This window comes from Equus quagga, chromosome 13, assembly GCF_021613505.1.
Source record: "Equus quagga isolate Etosha38 chromosome 13, UCLA_HA_Equagga_1.0, whole genome shotgun sequence".
Taxonomy (NCBI): Eukaryota; Metazoa; Chordata; class Mammalia; order Perissodactyla; family Equidae; genus Equus; species Equus quagga.
Window position 1 is genome coordinate 23,963,396 of NC_060279.1, and position 6,640 is coordinate 23,970,035.

General features: G+C 46.1%; 1 protein-coding gene across 1 annotated transcript in view; it reads left to right on the forward strand.

Annotated features, from left to right (window-relative positions):
• The first annotated feature begins 6,007 nt into the window (after nt 1-6,007).
• The window catches only part of LPGAT1 (lysophosphatidylglycerol acyltransferase 1), a 76,852-nt gene continuing 76,219 nt past the window's right edge, over nt 6,008-6,640 (forward strand). The window contains exon 1 of the mRNA XM_046682309.1: nt 6,008-6,261. The gene's annotated coding sequence lies outside the window, so the exon portion shown is untranslated. The remainder of the gene's footprint in view (nt 6,262-6,640) is intronic.

Below are 6,640 nucleotides of genomic sequence, written 5' to 3' on the forward strand. Positions count from 1 at the left end.
GGAGGAAGAGCCAAAGTGAAGCTATAGAATGTGCTCCTTTAAAACTAGAGGAGATTGGTTGGGAAGTAAAGGAATTGAAGTAGAATTTGACAGTATTTCTTAACCTTCAACTCATTGAAAATGGTAATAATAATAGTGTGAGGTAAATGGAGGCCACCAGTCTGCTGCCCTGGGGGCACTAGGCTCAGCCCTGTGGACCTAACTGAGACACACCAGTGAATGGCTCATTGGTTGATAAACACGAGAATGAGTGAGGAATCGAGTGTTGAAGGCCCTGAAGTAAACCATATAGAAACTTTCCCACTTGATTTGTTAGGACATGGGAAAACGATGTCAAAACTTGAACAGGAAAATGAAATGTCAAAAACGGTACCTTAAGAAAAATACTATGACCACGTTATTCAAGATGAATTGGGAGTAGGTGGTAGCTTGAGAATGGAAGAAGAAAGATATTTTAATAATAAAAGGAGTAATATTATTTTGTACAGTTAGCGATTCAGATGAGGTACTTCTAACCACCGAATATTACTGGAACAACCATTTTTAAAAGATTGAAATAAAATTTAAAATGAAGTATCAGCAACATTATTTCTTCTGGCTATGGTTTGGATGATGATGATGATGTTACCATTCAAGGTGTCCTATTGTTAACTTAAAAAAAAGAAAAGAAATTATTTAGTCTGAATAAATTAAACAAACATTGAATTCAAAAATTTGTTTCCTACCACATATACGGCACTAAGCTGGACGCTGGGAAAGCAATAACGAGAAGGACAGGTGATCTGGAACCCCTAACCTCACCTCAGAGAACCTGAAATAGAAAACTTCCAGGCTGGTTATGATGTAGTAAGCCCTGTGACAGATGCATAAATATAGAAGGAGACGCAATGAATTTTGAAGTGGGGATGGGAGTGGGGTATGGATCCTTTGCTATCTTAGCTGGACCCCAAGGGATGAGTATGATCACAAAGACACAGAGAAGGGAAAAGCGTGAACAAAAAAAGCGTGAGCCTGGGCTGGCCCCGTGGCCGAGTGGTTAAGTTCGCGCGTTCCGCTGCAGGCGGCCCAGTGCTTCGTTGGTTCGAATCCTGGGCGCGGACATGGCACTGCTCATCAGACCACGCTGAGGCAGCGTCCCACATGCCACAACTAGAGGAACCCACAACGAAGAATATACAACTATGTACTGGGGGGCTTTGGGGAGAAAATGGAAAAAATAAAAAATCTTTAAAAAAAAAATTAATTTAAAAAAAAAGCGTGAGCCTGTATCTGTGAAATTGCACAGTGCATCTTTCAAGATGGTGAGTACCTTAGCGTGGCTAGTATAATAGGGCACTGGGGCATGGGGCAGGGGGAATGTCGAGGAGGAAGTGGTAAGAGATGAGACCGGAAAAAAGTAGCACCTTCTGAAACTTTCTGTCTATCTTGGTGGAGAACAGCTTTTCTACCAATCTCTTCTAGAGAGGCACTGTAGTGTATGGTCAGGAGCATGGGCTCTGGAGCCTGAGAACTGGGAATCAGGTCCCAGCCGGCCACCTGTAGCTGAGTGTCCTAGGGCAGACTGTTTAATCTCCCCATATCCAAAATATGTGTAACAATACAGTCCTTGTGAGGTCTTTGTGAAAACTGAATGAGTTAATGCATGTAAAGTACTGAGAACAGGGCCTGGTGTGTTGAAAGTGATGAATAAATGTCAGCTATTATTATTATTTTAACATAATTGGCAATAATTTGTCATTATTTTAGTTCTTCTGTTAGGCAAATATAATTTTAAATCTGAATTTGTCTTATTCATAGGTGTACTACATGACTTCATAGGATTTGTCAGTGGAAGAACTTGCTGAAATATAGTCTTCTCTAAAATATCTTAAAAGGATACTCATCCACTACGGTACCTGAGGACCTGCCACTAGAAATGCATTAAAGCTTAGGGGGTTTTAGAAAGTCCTTTATAAAATACTCATTCTTGAGGAAGAGGGAACTGAGTTTTTAGCCATAAGCAATTCAGCGTGAATTAGTTTACCATACTAGACAGGAAAGACAGAGCTGAGCCAGGGAAATTCCATGTTGGACATGTGAGAAAGAAGGTTCTAGCTTAGAGTGTTGTCTGTTGGAAGAGTGAGGATCTTAGATGGGGTCCTCAGTGCCCTTTGGAAACTGGGAATCACTTTATCATTAAGAGGGGAAAAGGGAACTTTGTTAAAGAGGAGAGGGGCACAGAGAAGAAGAGAGAATTGTCAACTTCACAATACTGTTTAGGGTCAACTTTGTCAACAAAAGTTTGCTGAAATGGCTTAAATAACGCTGCAGTCAAGTCCTGATGATTTGAGTCACCTTGTCTAAAAATTTTTGAGGTCACAAGCCCTAATACATTTTATATAAAGTCATGCACCATACAACGATGTTTCAGTCAATGACAAACCACATAGGGGATGGTGGTCCCATAAGATTAGTACCATATAGCTTAGGTGTGTAGTAAGCTATACCATCTTGGTTTGAGTAAGTACTCTATGATGTTTGCACAAGGACAAGATTGCCTAATTTCTGGGTTGCAACTGTTTCCAGTGATGTGGTGGGCCTGTGCCAAGTCATTGCACACTTACAACACTGCTGGTGGTGTTCCCCCTTGAAAGGAAACAGGTCATTGGCGCTTTCGTGCAGAAATCGGCACAGATAGGTGAAATGTTTTCATAGTTGCCACTAGGAAAAAGAGAGGGCTCAGGGGGATTCTTCTGCCCAGAGGAGCTCCTCTCTGGTTATAACCTAATTTGCTGTGTGTATGTGGACCAGATGGGTGCAATTAAACCTTCTAAGGTGTTGTGGTTAGATTGTTTTAAGATGTCTGGAGACACTTGGAAATGTGAGAAGTCATATTTCTCTTTCAAAGGACCACCCTCTTGTGGTTCAAATGTGGGCCTTTGAAACTGAAACTGTAACTCCTATGGCTAAAGGGTGGGGTCTGCTTGTTTTCCCTTTTCCCTTATTGGGGTGTCTATGATGGCTCTGAAATTCTTGACTTAATTAATGTTTGTATTTTGATGAACACGGCTCTAAGGTAGCAGGATAGGTGGCTGGAAGCTAATTAGTCATTGAAGAAGGTCCTTACTTTCAACAGATCTGTTTACCCTGAAGAACTGGTCTTCCCAACCTTCCTGTTACAGTCATTTAAAACACTGATACATCCTTCTGCCTGTGGTGTTATGGAAATAAGCTACAGAGAAACCTCAGGAGGCTGCCCAAGTGGGTTGAAAGGTGGCAGGGCAAAAAAAAGTATAGGCAAGAGGAAGGTATTATATGCAAGGTGAATGAATACAAATATGTATGTAAAATGAACTCTGAAATACAAGAAATAAACATCATCTGAAATTTTCCCTAAAGAAGTCAGTCCAAAGGTAGTTTCTTATCCATTGTAGGGATGGAATTATCTTGAAACTGAATGTGCTGCTGTGATTAAGAAAGTTAACAAGATAAGCCCCCTCATTCACCAAGGACAAAAAAAAAAACACCACCACCCCAAAACAGGGCATATCTACATGTGGCACACGATGTATTGCTCTGTTTGCTCAGCTTCAAGAAGAGTCTAATGAGCCTGGAGCCAGTCAGGATAACAGCTGAAATAACCACAATTAGGGCCTCCACATCCCTTCCAGAGGAGCTACTGAAATGGCAGAATTCTGCAGTGTAAACAGTAGAAGGATGATGTGATGGCTGAATTGTGTCCCCCTAAAATTCATATATTGAACCCCTAACCCTTGGTACCTCAGAATGTGACTGCATTTGGTGATAGGGGCTTTAAAGAGGTAATTAAGTTAAAATGGGGTCTTTAGGGTGGGGTCTAATCCAATGTGACTGATATCCTTATAAGAAGAGATCGGGAGACAAAAGAGACAGACATCAGACACATGCAGGCACAGAGAGATGACGTGTGAAGGCACAGGGAGAAGGCAGCCATTTACAAAACAAGAAGAGAGGCCTCAAAAGAAACCAACCCTGTAGGCACCTTGGTCTTAGACTTCTAGCCTCCAGAACTGTGAGAAAATAAATTTCTATTGTTCAAGCCACCCAGTCTATGGTACTCTGTCACGGCAGCCCTAGCAACCTAACACAGATAAGAACAGACACGATCAATGACTTGAAGTTATGAAGGGTCTAGAAAAGGAAGTGATTATCTCAGGATACCTCTAGGTCAGGATTTCTTAAACCAAGGTCTGAATACTACCTGCATCAGGACCATCTATGAAACTTTTTAAAAAGCAGGTTCCCAGACCCCTCTGGACCTAGTGTATTAAAATTTTCTGGTATGAGGCCCAAGAATCTATCTTTTCAATAGACACCCCAAGTGATGCTTTTGTATACTAAAGTTTGAGACCCACTGTGCAAGGTCCTGCCCAACCTCTGGTTCTCCTCTGGGCCTGGCTGGCTGGTACTGATTTCATCTCAGCAAGTGCTGGTGTGTCTGGCACTCCGGCAGATGCTCTGGGATCCAGGAACCAGGTATAAATCCTGTTGTAGGTTCTCTCTCTCCACATGTCAGCCAGCGTTTACCAGCATGCAGGGAATGCTAAATGGGATGGACTGAATGGAATCTTCAGAGGAGTCCTCTTGACTCTCAGAAGAAATATGTGCCTCACCTATCTTACTCACTTAAGAATATACTGACATACTTTGAACAATAATCTACGGTACATATATTATTTCTCTCCTGAGATTTATTTAAGGATGCTATTACCTCGGCACCTAAATTCTCAGATGGAATACAAGCAACAGAAAGGGCATATCTAACTTTTCTATTGCTATACATAGGTTGAACTTGTGGGGAAAGTTTCCTGACAGGGCCTGTGCCTTTTTATGCCCTGTGCAGTTAAAATATAATATTAGTGAAATAGATAAGTAAATATATGTATACAAATATATAAATAAAAACAAATTAGTAATAAATGGAAAGGAATCTAATAAATTATTTCAGCCAGGTTCTGTGCTTTCATGTATTCCCTCATCACCAAAAGGAATTGGAATAGAAAGTATTTTTCATAAGGCATAAGATGAATTTTCTTTCCTTTACCTGTGGACCAAAGAGGAACTGAAGTTAGAGAGAGAGAAACAGTAGAGAGTCCAAAGCAAACGCAGTGACAAACATTTTCAAAGTAGGCAGAATAGGTGGCATTCTGACTTAGGGCAATTCACTAGGGACGTGTAAAAAGTGCCCCCCGCTGCCATTTACAAATGTCATTAAGGGATATAACGAGATTTTATAAGTTTATTTTTTAAACTGACATTTAGGCAGGCCATTTGAGAATGTTCACGCGGGCTATTTCTCTATTTCAAAGGTGGTCCAGTGTTTGAAACTGAGCGCAGCTACAGCGTCCCAGGAATGACCAGGTCTGTCCAGGGGTATCTATGGCCACCGCTTTCTGAGCATTTAAAGCAGGCTCTGCCTAAGTGCTTTTCCCTCCTTGATTAAATTTCAATGTCTCCGTGTAGACCACTCATTCCCACTGGATTCCTTTTTTTTTTTTTTTTTTTTTTTTTTTTTTACGGGGGTAGGAATGGGAGCATAGATGGGGAATTGGAATGGTCATGAATGTTCCAGGTGCTTTCCAGAAACAAGAATTCTGGCACTTAAAATGAGTTGAGTTTACACTCTAGACCTTAATGCTCTGGAGAGATTCAGAAAAAAAGCCATGAGAGCAACTGGGTTTCACTATGACAGTAAAGAGGACGTTCAGTCCGCAGGAAGACCGCTTCCAGTTTGGGCAGTGATCGGTGTGACAGACGAGAGAGAGCCCTAACAATGAAAAACGGCTGTCTGGGCTGAAAAGGGGCTCTCAGTTGGGACCAAAGCTCTCCTCGTGTGGCGTAAGGATTGGTGCTCAGGCACTAGACCTTTCTGAGCAGCCTTTTCCTCGGGCCTGGGCGCAGCGCGGTCCCGGCCTAGGGGCCAGGCAGCCCCAGGGGCCCTGACACGCGGCCGAGCGGGACCCGGGGCGCGGGCGGCGGCGGCTGCGCCTTCATTAGAGGGCGCTGTGGGGGCGGCTCTGCCGCAGCCCCGACTCCCGCCGCTTCCTCCCGCCGGCCGGGGCGAAGGCGGCCGGGCCCTGGGGACCGAGGCTCGGCACCGCCGGGGACCGGGCGCGGGCCGCGCTGCAGCCGGAGCGGGGCCGGACCCAGCCGTCGCCTCCTTCCGCCGGCCCCGCTGCCGGCCATGCATTCTTCTGGCTCCTCCGGCTCCCGCAGCCCGGGCCGGGGCCCGGCCAGCCCGAGGTAAGCCCCGGCTCGGCGGGCGCAGGCCCCGGGGCTGCGGCGGGCCGGGCCGGCCGGGCAGGCGCCGGGGGCGGGGAAGGGGTGTCGTCGTCGCGCGGCCCAGGGAGGAGGCAGCGGCGGCAGCATGAGGGACGAGGGCGCGGTAGGCCCGAGGAGGAGGCGGGGGCGCGGGGCATCCGCCCGCCTACCCGGGACCCGCCCCGGTGACAGGTCCGGCCTTTGAGTCCCTGCCGTTCCTCTGTCCGCAGGCAGCCGCGAGGGGAGTAGGGCGCCCGCGCGCCCGCTCGCGCCGCGCCTCGGCCGCCGCCGCGTCCATGACCGCGACCCCTCGGCCGGGCCTACCCGCCGCCGCCGCCGCCGCTGCGCAGCACCGCGCCCG